Source organism: Thamnophis elegans, chromosome 16 (genome assembly GCF_009769535.1).
Source record: "Thamnophis elegans isolate rThaEle1 chromosome 16, rThaEle1.pri, whole genome shotgun sequence".
Lineage (NCBI taxonomy): Eukaryota > Metazoa > Chordata > Lepidosauria > Squamata > Colubridae > Thamnophis > Thamnophis elegans.
This window is the reverse complement of record NC_045556.1, coordinates 33219981-33234591: the sequence shown is the minus strand read 5'-3', so window position 1 is coordinate 33234591 and position 14611 is coordinate 33219981. Positions and strand designations below refer to the sequence as shown.

At 43.9% G+C, this 14611-nt stretch overlaps 1 protein-coding gene across 1 annotated transcript in view; it reads right to left on the bottom strand.

The window, feature by feature from the left end:
• The window catches only part of WHRN (whirlin), a 95367-nt gene that overhangs the window by 55445 nt on the left and 25311 nt on the right, over positions 1–14611 (bottom strand). The window contains exon 2 of the mRNA XM_032233292.1: positions 3855–4070. The gene's annotated coding sequence lies outside the window, so the exon portion shown is untranslated. The remainder of the gene's footprint in view (positions 1–3854; positions 4071–14611) is intronic.

The window sequence follows — 14611 nt, the reverse complement described above, 5'->3', positions numbered from 1 at the left end:
ACATTAAAAGAAACACATAATACAAAAGTTAAAAACAAATTAAATAGAAACAAACAAACAAACCTAATTAGAATTGACAATAACATTTTTTTTAATCGAATTAAAATTAACAATGATCAATAATTTATTTTGTTCAGGCCAGGCTGGCTTGCTGGAAAAGCCAACTTTTTAGGGCGCGTCAGAAGGACCGGAGGTCGGGGATTATACGAAGCTCCGGGGGGAGCTCATTTCCAGAGGGAAGGCGCTCCCACAGAGAAGGCTCTCCCCCTGGGGGTTGATAGCCGATACTGTCTGGCCGACGGCACCCTGAGGAGGCCAACTCTGTGGGATCGCACTGGATGGTGGGAGGCTACCGGTGGCAGTAGGTGGTCTCGCAGGTATCCTGAGCCTAAGCCATGGAGCGCTTTAAAAGTCATAATTAGTACCTTGAATCGCACCCAGAAGACAACCGGCAACCAGTGCAGGCCGCCAAAAAGGGGTGTAACATGGGAGCACCTAAGTGCCCCCATGATAACCCGCGCAGCCGCATTCTGGATCAGTTGAAGCCTCCGGGTTCTCTTCAAGGGCAGCCCCATGTAGAGAGCGTTACAGTAGTCCAGGCGAGAAAGGACGAGGGCATGAGTGACTGTGCACAGAGCATCCCGATCCAGGAAGGGGCGCAACTGACGTACCAGGCGAACCTGGTAAAAGGCCCCCCCCTGGTCACGGTTTTCTCGTCTATTTATAACATCATTCCTGGATCCAAACAAATGCGAAGGCTTATAAAAATAAAAATCCACTGCTGTCCATCACCGATTGATAAATGTGCTTGGAAAAAAATGTCAGCTCCCATAAACATTTTTATGACTGATCAGTCATGCTGCAGATGGGAGCTCCTCTTTTGCCAAGCAGGACTGGAAAATCCTATTGGACTTCTTGGAACAGGGATGAGAATACAGTGAATGGAAGGACAAAGTCTTATGGGCATTGAGGAAACGTTGACTCAGAGTGATAGACCAATCCACCTTCAGCAAAACCATTGATAAGTGCTTGCTTTCACAGTGGAAAATTGGTGCGTAATAATCTTGGATTGTCTGAGACGGAAAAGGGGAGATGTGATTTTAAAGTGTGAGCAAAGCTCCCTTTGGACATCCAAATCCTTTTCAAAGGAATTTGGATCCAGCATCCCAAACTTTAAAAAAGAAAGTCGACGTTTACTTATTTGCATGACCTATAAAGTATAAACCCCAGCTCTCCTAAGGCCATTCATAGGTGTTTTTTTTTTTTTAAACAAACATTAATCGGGTGTAACGTTATCTTTGACCATCTTAAGCTAAAGGCAAAGGTTTCCCTTGCACATATGTGCTAGTCGTTCCCGACTCTAGGGGGCGGTGCTCATCTCCGTTTCAAAGCCGAAGAGCCAGCGCTGTCCAAAGGCATCTCCGTGGTCATGTGGCCGGTATGACTCAACGGCGAAGTCACACGGAACGCTGTTTCCTTCCCACCAAAGGTGGTTCCTATTTTTCTACTTGCATTTTTTTACATGCTTTCAAACTGCTAGGTTGGCAGAAGCTGGGAGAAAGTCACAGGAGCTCCCTCCGCTACGTGGCACTAGGGATTCGAACCGCCGAACTGCCGACATTTCTGATCGAAAGTGGGGGGGGGGGTTGGACTACATGGCCTACAAGGTCCCTGTTAATCTGTAAAGGATATTGAGACTCTAGAAAGAGTACAGAGAAGAGCAACAAAGGTGATTTTAACCTGGAGGCTAAAAAAATATGAGGAACAGTTACAAGAACTAGGAATGGCTAGTCTAGTGAAGAGAAGGACCAGGGGAGACAGGACAGCAGCCTTCCAATATCTCAGGGGCTGCCCCAAAGAAGAAGGAATCAAGCTATTCTCCAAAGCACCTGGGGGTAGAACAAGAAGCAATGGATGGAAACTAATCAAGGAGAGAAGCAACTTAGAACTAAAGAGAAATTTCCTGACAGTGAGAACAATTAACCGATGGAACAACTTGCCTCCAGATATTGTGAATGCACCAACACTGGACATTTTTAAGAAGATGTTGAACAACCATTTGTCAGAAGTAGTGTAGGGTTTCCTGCCTAAGTAGGGGGTTGGACTAAGCTATTTCCCAGAGCATCTGAAGGCCAAACAAGGAACAATGGATGGGAAATGCCCAAGGAGAGAAATTCAACCTGGAAATAAGATTGCCACCAGAAGTTGTGGGCACTTCATCCCTGGAGGTTTTTAAGAAAAGATTGTCTGGAATGATATAGAGTCTCCTGGGGGTTGGACTAGAAAACCTCCAAGGTCCCTTCCAACTCAGTTATAATAAATTGATAACAGGCGATGGGAGAGATGCAATCTTTACTTTAGCGAATGAGACGGTGAAATAGATGGAATTGAACTCAGCCAGTGACTGCACTAATATTAAATTAGATGTTCTTTTAAAAGAAGGCAAGACAGGAACCAACAGAAGGTTAAGAAACCTATTTATGGCAGAACTAGGCTCACAATTTTTTTAATGCTAGCTAGCTAGTTCTGGGGTTAAGAAGTGAAGTACTGTGGCCATTACCTAGAAAAACATTCGCAAAGTTATTATTTTTTTTCCCAAAGGATAAAAAGAAAGAAAGAGACTTCTTTGTAAGGGGGAAAAATGCTTGGTAATCTGCCTGGCTAAGAATAAACCTCACATTTTTAACCTAGACAATTGCAATGTCCGTTTCTAATTCTGGGAATGAGAGCTGTCACTTGAATGTGTGCGGGGTTATTTTCCTTCTTCATTTTACGCTTGCGATAAAGGACAGAGAAGAACCTTTAATGTCAATCCTGAGCAACCTTCTCAGGTGAAATTGAGGTCTGGGGAGCCTACTCAAATAGGGGGAGGTGTTGTGGCCCACCAGGGACCAGCAGAACTGGCAGCAGATTCGGACAGTGAGGAGGTTGGGGAGGAACATGGGCCAGTCCTGGAGTCTGGGGAAGGCTCTCTGATGAGGGCTCTGTGTTGGAGGTAGAGAGGGGGGCAGAGCCCTATGCCAGTTATCAACTGCCTTCAGAGTCAGACATCAGTGAGGCAGAAGAACAGCTGGAGCCTGCTCCCAGTGTGCGCATGCACAGAGTTGCCAGACGAAGGGAGCAGTTAAAGAACAGGGGTCGACTTGGGATTAAGATGGACAATGAAAGGCCCCTCCCAGAGGAAATAAAAGAGGAGCAAAAGGGGAATGGAGTTTGCAGGAGACAATTAGTTCACTTCATTGGTTGGTGACTCTCCGAGGCTCCTTGCCAAGTTCTGCAGATATCGGCCTGGCAGCTCTCCAAGCCAGAGAAGGTCTGTGACTGTAAATCCTCCCTTGAAAGACTTTGCTGGATGGGAATGAGCAGAATTCACAGTCAATTAATAAAAGAGAGAAGGAGTTTGTTTCATGCTCTCGGGAAGCCTAGATCAGAACAGGCAGGGACTCAAAATAAACCATTAATGAGTCCGTCCTTGCACCCTTCCAGAGAGAGAGAGAGAAGACGCAAACTCAAGGCATGACAACAGAATACGGAGCTGCTCTAGAACAAAAATGGTCCCTATTTCCTTTGGACAAATGGAACACACCATTTCTGATTCAAATCCATTTCAAATATCCAACGCAACTGGTGACCTCTGTATCAAATGTGAGAAGATGCCAACCTCTCCCTCCCCAAAATTGGTAGGATTCAACAGCTTCTTGTGTACAGCGGAGTCCATTTCCTAGATGCCCCAATTAAACCATGTTCTGAATCCGTTTGCAATTAGGAGCTGGTTTTGGGGGCGGGGTGTCAGTTCACACATCCCTAATCATCCCTGAGAATGGCAATAAGAAAACAGAGCTGCTAGTCCTCACCTTTTTCTCATCCCCTTCCTGCAGAAGTTGAAGGTGGCTCCTTTTCTCGTTTGCCTTGCACAAAGAGCTGCTCTGGTGCTGGATCAGGCCGAGCGGGGGAGAAACACTTCGGCCTTGGGGATCCACCCAGGTGTAGATGTGGTTGGTTCTGTAGCCACCGGGAATGCGACCCACCGAGTGGACAGTCAGGTTCAGCTTCTTGGATCCCTTGAGAGCCTGGGGGAGGATGTCGAAGACAACGTTTATATCAAAAGGTGAAGTTAAGCATGAGAAAATAGGCCATTTAATTAAAAGGTAACAACATTCACAGCTCCAATATTAAAGTGTTAAGGAAGTGTGAATCTCAAAAAAACAACCAACACACCATGCTGCCTTATTTGCAAGCCCTGGGAAATTTTGGTGGCAACTGGAACTGTTGGAAGAAGTTGAATCTCTCTGTAAGGAGAGATTCAACTTGGAAATGAAAGAGAAATTTTCTGACAGAACAATCAACCCACAAAACAGAAGTGGCCTTCCGAAGTTGTGGGAGCTTCATCCCTGGAAGCTTTCAAGAAGAGACTGGAGAGCCATCGGTCAGAAATGGCGTAAGGTCTGCTTGGGCAGGGGGTTGGACTAGATGATCTACAGGGTCTCTTCCAACTCTATTCTGACTGATGAGTTGATTCAACCTAGAAACAAGGAGAATTTTTTTCTGACAGTGAGAGCAATCAACGCATGGAACAGAAGTTGCCTTCAGAAGTTGTGGGAGCTTCATCCCTGGAGGCTCTCAAGAAGAGACTGGACTGCCATCTGTCAGAAATGGTGGAGGGTCTCCTGCTTGAGCAGGGGGTTGGACTAGATGACCTATAAGGTCCCTTACAATTCTGTCAATCTGTATCTCAGTTTACCAATAGAAGAGTTGGGATAATTAACCTGTGAGAGGGGATCTTGGAGTCCTAGTGGACAACCATTTAAATAGGAGCCAGCTGTGTGCAGCAGCTGCCAAAAAAGCCAACATAGTTCTAGGCTGCAAAAACAGAGGGATAGAATCAAGATCACATGAAGTGTTAATATCACTTTATATTGCCTTGGTAAGGCCACACTTGGAATACGGCATTCAGTTTTGGTTGCCACGATGTAAAAAAGATGTTGAGACTCTAGAAAGAGTGCAGAGAAGAGCAACAAAGATGATGAAGGGACTGGAAGCTAAAATATATGAAGAACAGTTGCAGGAACTGGGTATGTCTAGTTTAATGAAAAGAAGGACCAGGGGAGACATGATAGCAGTCTTCCAATATATCAGGGGCTGCCACAAAGAAGAGGGAGTCAAGCTCTTCTTGAAAGCACCTGAGGGCAGGACAAGAAGCAATGGGTGGAAACTAATCAAGGAGAGAAGCAACTTAAAACTAAGGAGAAATTTCCTGACAGTGAGAACAATTAATCAGTGGAATGACTTGCCTCCAGAAGTTGTGAATGCTCCAACACTGTAGGTTTTTAAGAAGATGTCGGATCACCATTTGTCTGAAGGGGTGTAGGGTTTCCTGCCTAAGCAGGGGGTTGGACTAGAAGACCTCCAAGGTCCCTTCCAACTCTGTTATTATATTATATTGCCTGTATCATTTATTGTTTTATTTGGCTGGCTCTAAAAGCTTCGTGCCACAAAGCATTATCATTTTCAAATATGCCACGATTCAAAAATAAAATAAAATCACCCTCCGATTGACCAGAAAAATCCCTCCATCTGCAGTTACAGTCAGTGCCAGGCTGTTCTTGAACGACAAACTGCACCGCCAGCAAAATAAAAGGCAGCCAAAGTTTTGTCCTTAGAAAAGTAAAGTGACAATTAGAGATGAATATCTAAATTAGAGGAAGGATACCAACAGGGCTCCGATTTATAATCAGCCATTGAAGTCACACCTGGTTAGTTTGAAGTCTTTTTTGTTTTTTAAATCGAAGGGGCAGGAAATTCAATTGTCCGCATTTTATTGTAGATAAAGTTTCATTTCTCTCTGCTGGAGTATCTAAATACGGTGTTTGTCAGGATGGAGAGCTTTTAGATGTTAGGTGGGTCAAAGATAACCACTTCTGTGTCAGGGCTGTGTGTTCTCTTGAGCAGGGATAAATAAACTGGTTTCTTCCAAATGTTGCACAATGATGTACAAGCGATAGAAACTGCTCTTTAGAAGGCCAGATCCTGAAGAGGAAACTCAAAGACTTTGGCCACCTAATGAGAAGGAAAGACTCCCTGGAGAAGAGCCTCATGCTGGGAACGGTGGAGGGCAAAAGAAGAAGAAGGGGATGGCAGAGAAGGAGGTGGCTGGATGGTGTCACTGAAGCAGCTGGCATGAGCTTAAATGGACTCCAGAGGATGGGAGAGGACAAAAAGGCCTGGAGGAACGTGGTCCATGGGGTCGCGATGGGTCGGAATTGACTTCGCAACTAAAACAAACTGATAGAAAACAATATTTGTAGTTCTGGGTTGAACTGTGGGGTCCTTGGTGCTCTCTGAACTTGGTGGGATTTTTTTTAACAGATGTTTCATTACCCAACTAGATGACATCAACAGTTCTAGAAGAGAATGGGTATCTTATCATTATATAATAGAGACCCACCAAGAACACTCCACCCCATAGTTCTCTTCTTCCTCCTCCCCTCCCCAAACTCCCCTCCCTTCTAGCACTGATGCTGTTACCTATTTGGGTTAAGAAATGTCTGCAAGAAAACCACGAAGCTCTGAGAGCACCAAGGACCACACAGTCCTCCTCCTCCCCCTCCTCTTCACAAACCCCACTCCCATCTAACACTGATAATGTTACTTAGTTGGGTCATGAAACGCCTGCAAGAAAACCACTAAGCTGAGAGAGCACCATGGACCTCACAGTCGTCGTCGTTGTCATCCTCCTTCTCCTCCTTCTCCTCCTTCTCCTCCTTCTCCTCCTCCTCCTCCTCCTCCTCTTTGCACTCACTCTCCTCCTCCTTTAACAAATCCCATTCCTTTCTCACACTGATGAGGTTCTCTAGTTGGGTAATGAAACATCTGCAAGAAAACCACCAAGCTCAAGAGAGCACAAAGGACCCCACAGTCCTCTTTCTCTTCCTCCCCTCTCCACAAACCCCACTCCCTTCTAGCGCTGATGATGTTACCTAGTTGGGTCATGAAACGTCTGCAAGAAAACCACCCAGTTCAGAGAGCTCCAAGTACCCAACGATTGAACAGTGGGAAAAAAACTGTCTGATTTTTTTGGGCTGGCGCATTTGAATAAATCTGAGTCACAGCTACAGATCTGCCTTCAACCACTGAACCTGTTAAAGGACATCAGTCGTTTCTCGTTTTCTTAACCCCAATAAATCCCAGATTTAGGGAGCTACGATGTCTTGAGCCTACATAGAAGGTCCTGCCCATCAAATTGTTTAGAGAAATCAGTCACGTGTTTGCATGGTCCTATTGACAGCAATAGGTGCCCTGGTTTTTACTCCTGGTAGAATTCTGAATGCTCATCCAGAAATCCTCTAGGCCCGTCCCTCTGCCCAAAACCACAGGGCCATCCTTCTTGCTAGGAAATTCTCATCACCTGGCTGAGCCGCCAGGAACAAGATAAATAAAAAAAAGGGCTAACAGCCAGATGGATTTCATTAGTCCATTGATTTCTTGTTTTAATTATGTGTCAGCTCGGCTACCCTGTGAGCAAATGGCTGTTGATGTTGGTGGCTTTTTAAAAAAAAAAAAAAAAAGGCGGGGGGGGGGGAAGGGAGGCAGACAGATGAAAAAGGATTGGATCTGGGACATGATTAAAAAAAAAAAGAACAAGACACATTTCGGGGAAATTGTCCCTGCACATAAACACGGTGCCCCCCCCCAGCCCCAGATCGCTTTTCATCCTCCGGAGTTAGGCTGACAGCATACGGCTGGCGGTTTTATTAGCGGGCTCGGTGATGCATTGCTGCATTTGGTAGAATAAAGTGCTGTGACATTAACCACCTTTCCCCACAGATGTCAAACAGCATCTCCACATTAAGAGGACTAATAGTCAACTCCGAACCAGGGTGGTGACCGGTTTATTGTTAAGACTGCGAGCAAATTATGAATGGGTTGCTCGTTTTCACGGGAATGGAGGGCTCTCGGGGTTTCAAAATTATCAGAAGGTTGCAAAAGAGTGCATGTATGCATGTATTTATGCATGTGTGTGTGTGTGTGTCAAAAAAGAACGCGGCTCGAATCCCTAGCGCCGCGTAACAGAGTGAGCTCCGTGACTTGTCCCAGCTTCTGCCAACTTAGCAGCTCGTAAGCATGTTAAAAAATGCAAGTGGAAAAATAGGGACCCCCCTTTGGTGGAAAGGGAACAGCCTTCCGTGCGCCTTCAGCGTTGAGTCATGCCAGCCACATGACCACGGAGATGTCTTCGGACAGCGCTGGCTCTTCGGCTTTGAAACAGAGATGAGCACCGTCCCCCTAGAGTCAAGAACGACTAGCACAGATGTGCGAGGGGAACCTTTACCTTAACCATGTGTGTGTGAATGGAAGAAGGATGGATGGATGGATGGATGGATGGATGGATGGATGGATGGATGGAAGGAAGGAAGGAAGGAAGGAAGGAGGAACTGACTGTCAGCACTGGCCTCCAATTCTCTGGGGTCCTGCTCTACAGGGGTGGGGGGGCATCTGAAGGTGAGAATGGTACCAATAAAGAATATCTGTAGGTCAGGGATGAAATGAGGGGTCTTTGGTGAGGGGTCTGAGGTTGGTGATTTTCTTGCATACATTTCAATAGTAAACTAAGTAAGATCATCTATGTTAGAAGGAAGTGGGGTTTGCAGGGAAGAGGAGGAGGAGGGGGAGGAGGAAGGAGGAGGAGGAGGAGGAGGAGGAGGAGGAGGAAGAGGAAGAAGAAGAAGAAGAAGAAGAAGAAGAAGAAGAAGAAGAAGAAGAAGAAGAAGAAGAAGAAGAAGAAGAAGGAAGAAGAGGAGGAGGAGGAGGAGGATGGCTGTGAGGTCCTTGGTGCTCTCTAAGCTTGGTTTTTCTTGCAAACATTTCATTTCCCAAACTGAAATGTCCCAACCATACAGTGCATTGGTCCATATATCCTTATATATCTTGGTTTCCATTATTTTGCTCCAAGCTAAAATGCCCCAGAGTTATTGTAGACAGCAAAACCTCCTAATCATTTTTCTTCTCCTTTTGATAATAATAGAATGACAGAGTTAGAAGGGACCTTGGAGGTCTTCTAGTCCAACCCCCTGCTTAGGGTGCATTTGGGTGCTTTGGAGAATAGCTCGACTCCCTCTTCTTTGTGGCAGCCGCTGAGATATTGGAACATACTGCTACCATTTCCTTGCCAAAAACCTTGCTCAAACACCGAAACGGATGAACAATGCATATATTTTTGGGGTAATTGCAAACCTGTTATTTAGGTCACCTCTTTCCCTATTCATTCCAGGTGTCAGAACTGACACACTTTTCTTTTTGTGTGTGTGGAGTTCCTACTCTTCGGATCTCTACCTCCTTAGGATCAGTCCACCCTGCTAATATTTTCTTTATTCTGCAAATAAATCGATAGCCACGAAGCGCAGAATGTTTTCTGGGCTTGTTGAGCTGAAGCGCTTATTCTTCCTGCCACGCAGAACCAAAAGGTGCCCCCTTTTAGCAAAACAAGCGATTTAGTCCAGTGAACCCTGTGAAGCTTCCCTACGGCTCCGACATTGATCCGGTTGTGTAATGAATATCGATCTGCGCCGCACAGACAATCACATTCCTAAGGAAGGAAAAAAACCTGCTTTGTTCCATCCACAAACCCACCCAGTGTTGGTTGGAGAAAGGAAGTTGAACCATCATAAAGCATGGTTCAAGCAGGCTTAACAAGTTTAAGAGAGTTGGAAGGGGCACTGTAGGTCATCTAGTTCAACCCCCCCACCCACCCCCTCAAGCAGGAGACCCTAAACCAGTGTTTCTCAACCTTGTCAACTTGAAGATGTCTGGACTTCAAGTCGCAGAATTCCCCAGCCAGCGCTGGGGGAATTCTGCGACTTGAAGTCCAGACATCTTCAAGTTGACAAGGTTGAGAAACACTGCCCTAAACCATTTCTGACAGATGGCAGTCCAGTCTCTTCTTGAAAGCTTCCAGGGATGAAGCTTCCACAACTTCTGAAGGCAACTTCTGTTCTGTTGCTTGATTGTTCACGCTGTCAGGAAATTCCTCCTTAGTTCTAGGTTGAATCAATCAATCAATCAATCAATCAGAATGAAGCTGGAAGGGACCTTTGAGGTCATCTAATCCAACCCCCTGCCCAAGCAGGAAACCCTATTCCATTTCTGACTGATGGCAGTCCAGTCTCTTCTTGAAAGTTTCCAGGGATGAAGCTCCCACAACTTCTGAAGGCAACTTCAGTTCCATGGGTTGATTGTGCTCACGGTCAGGAAATTCCTTCTTAGTTCTAGGTTGAATCAATCAATCAATCAATCAATCAGAATGGAGCTGGAAGGGACCTTGTAGGTCATCTAGTCCAACCCCCCACCCAAGCAGGAGACCATTTCTGGCAGATGGCTCTCCAGTCTCTTCTTGAAAGCTTCCAGGGATGAAGCTCCCACAACTTCCGAAGGCAACTTCTGTTCCATTGGGTTGATTGCTCTCACTGTCAGAAAGTTCCTCCTTGTTTCTAGGCTGAATCTCTCCTTGGTCAGTTTCCATCCATTATTCCTTGTCTGGCCTTCAGGTGTTTTGGAAAATAGCTTGACCCGTTCCTCTCTGTGGCAGCCTTTCAAATATTGGGACACTGATATGCTGGTCCTTGTCTAGAGTAGCCATGCCCAGTTCCTGCAACCATTCTTCATATGTTTGAGCCTCCAGTCCCCTCATCATCCTGGTTGCTCTTCTCTGCACTCTTTCAAGAGTCTCAACATCTTTTTTATAGTGTGGTGGCCAAAACAGGATGCAGTACTCTAGGTATGGTCTTACTAAGGCTTTATAGAGTGGTGTTAGTGCCTCCCTTGATCTTGATTGTATCCCTCTGTTAATGCTACTTAGGATTGCACTGGCTTTTTTGGCTGCCGCCGCACACTGCTGGCTCATATGTAGCTGGTTGTCCACTAAGGCTCCAAGATCCCTCTCATAGTCCCTGCTATTAAGCCTGGTCTCGCCCAGTTTGTATATGTCCTTTTGGTTTTTCGTACCTAAGTGTAGCTTGTTCAGCTTTATCTTATACCCAGTTTGGGAAAGTGTTTGAAATCAACCTGATGGATGCAACAGAATGACAGAGTATGGCTGTAAATTGTAAGCAGTGATTTGGAAAGGAGGATTAAAAAGTTTTGTTATTAAATATTATGGATGTTTAGCTAGAACAGGATATAAGGATTTCGTGTTAATGGAGGATTTTATAAATAAGTAAATGAAATGCCAGTATGTGGTTATGTATTAAATTTTGGTATATTTTATGATGAAGGACGTTTAAACAACCATAGTCAAATAAAAGTGGAGGTATGATGATGGTAATATGTATAAACATCTGAGTTAAGATATTAGAGTTAATATGAATTATTACTTGATGACAGTGGAAGAGATGCACAAAAGCCTTTTGTAACCAACTGATACACTTTCTACAGTATGTAAAGAAGGAGGATTTGTATGTTTGTTTTGAAAATAAAAAATAATAATAATAAAAGAATGACAGAGTTGGAAGGGACCTTGGAGGTCTTCTTTATCCAACCCGTTGCTCAAGCAGGAGATCCTAGACCATTTCAGACCAACGGTCGCCCAATCTCTTTCTGAAAACCTCCAATGATGGAACACCCACAGCTTTTGAAGGCAAGCCATTGTACTGAAACAATCAATCAGAATAGACATGGAAGGGACTTCGTAGGTCTTCTAGTCAAACCCCCTGCTCAAGCAGGAGATCCTAGACCATTTCAGACCAATGGTTGTCCAATCTCTTCTTGAAAACCTCCAATGATGGAGCACCGAAAGCATCTGGAGGGAAGCCGTTCCACTGATTAATCGTTCTCCCTGCCAGGAAATTTCTCCCTATTTCTAGGTTGGTTCCCTCCTTGATTAGTTTCCATCCATTGTTTCTTTTCTGGTGCTTTGGAAAATAGGTTGAACTCCCCCCCCCAACTCTTATTTGTGGCAGCCTCTCAAATATTGGAATACAGAGTAACTGAGTTGGAAGGAACCTCAGAGGTCTTCTAGTCTAACCCAATGCTCAAGCAGGAAACCCTTATATCATTTCAGAGAAATTCTGTCCAATTTCTTCTTGGAAATCTCCAGTGATAAAGCACCCAAAACTTCTGGTGGCAAGCTGTTCCACTGATTAATTGTCAGGAAATTTCTCCCTATTTCTCAGTTGGTTTTGTCCTAGATTAGTTTTGATCTGCTGCTTCTTAGAAATATATCAAAATGCAACTCTCCTCAACCATCAACAGCCCTGGATTGCCAGCTGGCGAGAACCAGAGTTGTTTCCCACCATTTCTGATCCATGAAAGCTGATAATTTTATTTATGCTCTTGTATAAGGCTTGGAATACTTCATTAATTTATCAAGCTTTGTATCCCGATCGCTCCTGGTTCCTATGCTTCTTTTATTTTGCTCACTTATTCCATTTGTAAGGCTGCCTAATTGCAAACCGCTTAAGGCAGCGGGCAAGAAGGATTAGCAACACATCGCAAACAAACAAAAGAAACCTAAGGAGGAAAGTATTCCTTTTTTAGGATTTTGCAGATTGCTAGGGAAATGCAAAGCACCTGAAATCCTTTAACCATCCAGCAAGTGTATAAATAATCCTGGCCAAGATCCGCCTGGCATAGCTAAGCTTTTAAAAGCTTTCCTTAAAGGACCACTGTACAAATCTTAAGAGGTAATGGTAGTAGTAATGATAGTAAGATCTTTATTACGGTCAAAGATCAGCATTTGTTTTTACACTATATTAAAAATACTAACATTAAAATATAATTAAAAGTATTTATATTAAAAGTGGATAATAACGTTATGGTCCAAAGATTGTTAAAGGTATGTCCAGATAATTAGTACAAGATGGTACTATACCAGAGGTGGGTTCCTACCAGTTCGTTCCTATTCGGTAGAACCGGTTCGTCAAATCTACCGAACCGGTTAGAAGAGGTTCCACCAGTGGACCTGGAAAGCAGGCCACACCTACAGAAGAGGTTCCAAAAGTTTTTGAAACTCACCACTGCCACACACACAAACACACGCACACAGAGACAGACAGACTGGCACAGAGAGAGAGAGAGAAAGAGAAAGAAAGGAAGAAATAAATAAATAAAAAAAGAAAGAAAAAGAGTGAGAGAGAGATGAAAGAAAAAAAGAAAAAAGGGACAGAGAGACAAAAGGAAGGAGGGAGGGAGGGAGGGAGAGAGAGAGAGAGAGAGAAAGAAAGAAAACACATGGCTGGCAAGCCACTCCCACCAGGTCACATGGCCAGCAAGCCACTCCCACAAAGGAGGCCACACCCACAGAGTAGGTTCCAAAATTGTTTGAAACCTACCACTGTACTATACTGTAGCCAATTTTTTTCTTATGGACATTGAAGCAGCACCGAACTTTGCCACTGCATACGTGGTAACCGGGTTAGTGTCCTGGAGGAGAAAGCCTAGATAAAAATTGTCTGCCCTGCCTGGCAATCTCTCTAATAAGGGGAGAATATGTGCAGACCTACAAGCTCTGTATAGCTCGCAGTGTAATAGAACATGCGAATTATCTTCCACTTCTCCTTTACCACATATACAAACCCATTCTGCTATAGGTGTTCTCTTATACCTGCCCTGGAGGAGTGCTGAAGGAAGAATGTTAAATCTGGCTCTGAAGAAAGCTATCTTAAGAAATCTTAAGAGGAGTGGCAGCTGGGAAGACAAAACCTTCAGCGTCCCAAAACGTCATTTGATCTGGGTCTGACTCACCCTAGATTCTTATATTGTAAAGGGAAGGAACCTATTGATAAGATAGCAATAGCACTTAACACTTATATATCTATTTTTTTTTCAAATGATACCAATACTTTAAAAATATGTAAATTTGCTAGAATGGCAGAAGGGTATTAACAAATTTGTTTGGGCAGGGAAGAAGCCGAGAATAAAACTTAAAATAATGCAAGACGTACGTGAGAGAGGAGGTTTGAAATTGCCAAATCTAAAATTACATTATGAAGTAGTAGTTTTATCATTAATCAGTGATTGGGTTAACTCATCAGATGATAGAATGCTTAACATCGAAGGGCATGATTTGGTATAGGGTTGGCATGCTTATCTGTTATATGACAAGAAGGTGGATAAGCATTTCAAAAGTCATATTTTAAGGAATGCTGTACTGCGTGTCTGGAAAAAATATCAACATAAACTAAACGATAAGATACCTATGTGGGCAATTCCCAGACATGCAATGGAGAACATAAGTATAGTACAAAAACAGGATGTAACTACATACAGACAGCTTCTCACTATAGAAAGAGGTGTTTTACAGCTAAAACCCTTGAATGTACTAAAAGAAGAAAAGGTAATTCAAACATGGTTTCAGTATGGACAGCTACAGGCCAGATGGAAAAAAGATAAAAAAAACTGGTTTTACGCAAAATGAGGATAATTTACTAAAACAAATTAGGGATCAAATGCATATAAAAAGGTTATATAATGTATTAATAGAAATGGATTCGGAAGACTTATATACCGTTTCACAGTGCTATTACAGCCCCCTCTAAGCAATTTATAGAATCAGGATATTGCTCTCAACAATCTGGGTCCTCATTTCACCGACCTCGGAAGGAAGGAAGGCTGAATCAAC